Below are 1,450 nucleotides of genomic sequence, written 5' to 3' on the forward strand. Positions count from 1 at the left end.
ATTTATATAATTTATATGTACCTACAGTGTAAATACAAATGTAGTTAATTATAAAATTAATAATAATTATGAAATTTAAAGAATAAAATAATAATATCTATAACAATTTGGCATGAGAGTAATTTTGAAAACGACTTTTTGGGTTTTTTAAATCCTGTGTATAAAAATTGCTCAAGGAGTTCATCAGTAAACATATACTTTAAGATTCTGCGGACATTACGTTCAACTGTATTGGAGTTCATAAGCGACATTTTATTTACCTGCAAACAAAACATAATATTATGTAATCACTGTATGGTGAAATAGTTTATAAAATGCATCCACACTATCATTCTAATAAATTAGAACTCACTAGACAACGGTTAAATGTTATCATAATCGTAATTGTTATCATTATTTTTAAGTGTTTGTTCCAATTCCTGAAGTTGTTCTTCATTTTCTAATGGCCACAAGAAACCATCATTAAATGAATCGTTTGTAATACCACTCATATTTCCAGTAGCTGCATACTTGAAATATCCATCAATTTTTTGTTCAATGTTTTGTAAGGTTGCAGCAATGCTTGTATTCATAACATCAACTGTATATCTTAATGTGACAAGTTGTTTTGTAACCAATTTTTGAAAATCTAATTAAAAAATGTATTATTTAATACTAATTTCAACCTGATTTCAAAAATTATTATTTTCTAATTTACATATTTAAAAATTACCTGCTTGATCAATCACCATTCTACTCTGTTTAACTGCAGGCTTGCGAGGAGATGCTAAAATCATAAATTTAAACAACACAATATATTATATTATATTATTATATTTCCAATTTATAATTTGTGTATTATGATGAAACTAATAGTTCATTATAATATATATTTTATAACACCACTCACTCAATGATTTTTCATTATTAAACAACTTCCTTTTATAATTTTTGCTCGGTAAATTTGTTTTACTATTGTTTACTTCAATAGCCTTTGAATTTCCTTAAAAAAAATAGGACGCCTATAAAATTCCGGAAATATAACAGCAGGAGAGTAATAATTGAGGAACTCAAATTCCGGACTATAAAATTAATAGAAATTAATATGTTAAGTATACAAACCGAATTGAAATCTAAGTTTACAGAATGTAATCTTGAGGAAAAAAAGTAAGACGGAACGAAAATGAATTGGAATTAAATATAGATGAACGTAAAACGCCCGGAAACCAAAATTCAGGGATGCCAATAAAATCCCGGAAAAAAATTCGCTGGAATTATGAAATCACAGAACGTAATGTAACCGTATTATTGAATTGAAAGAATTAAAAATATATTGAAAACAAAATCCCAGACCGTAAAATACACGGAATTAATATATATTGACTGTAATTTGTTTGGAACTTAAAACTAATGAACAAAATAAAAAAAGGAAAATTAAATTGAAGAATTCAAATTCTGGACTGTAAAATTA

This window comes from Acyrthosiphon pisum, chromosome A1 (genome assembly GCF_005508785.2).
Source record: "Acyrthosiphon pisum isolate AL4f chromosome A1, pea_aphid_22Mar2018_4r6ur, whole genome shotgun sequence".
In the NCBI taxonomy this organism is placed as follows: domain Eukaryota; kingdom Metazoa; phylum Arthropoda; class Insecta; order Hemiptera; family Aphididae; genus Acyrthosiphon; species Acyrthosiphon pisum.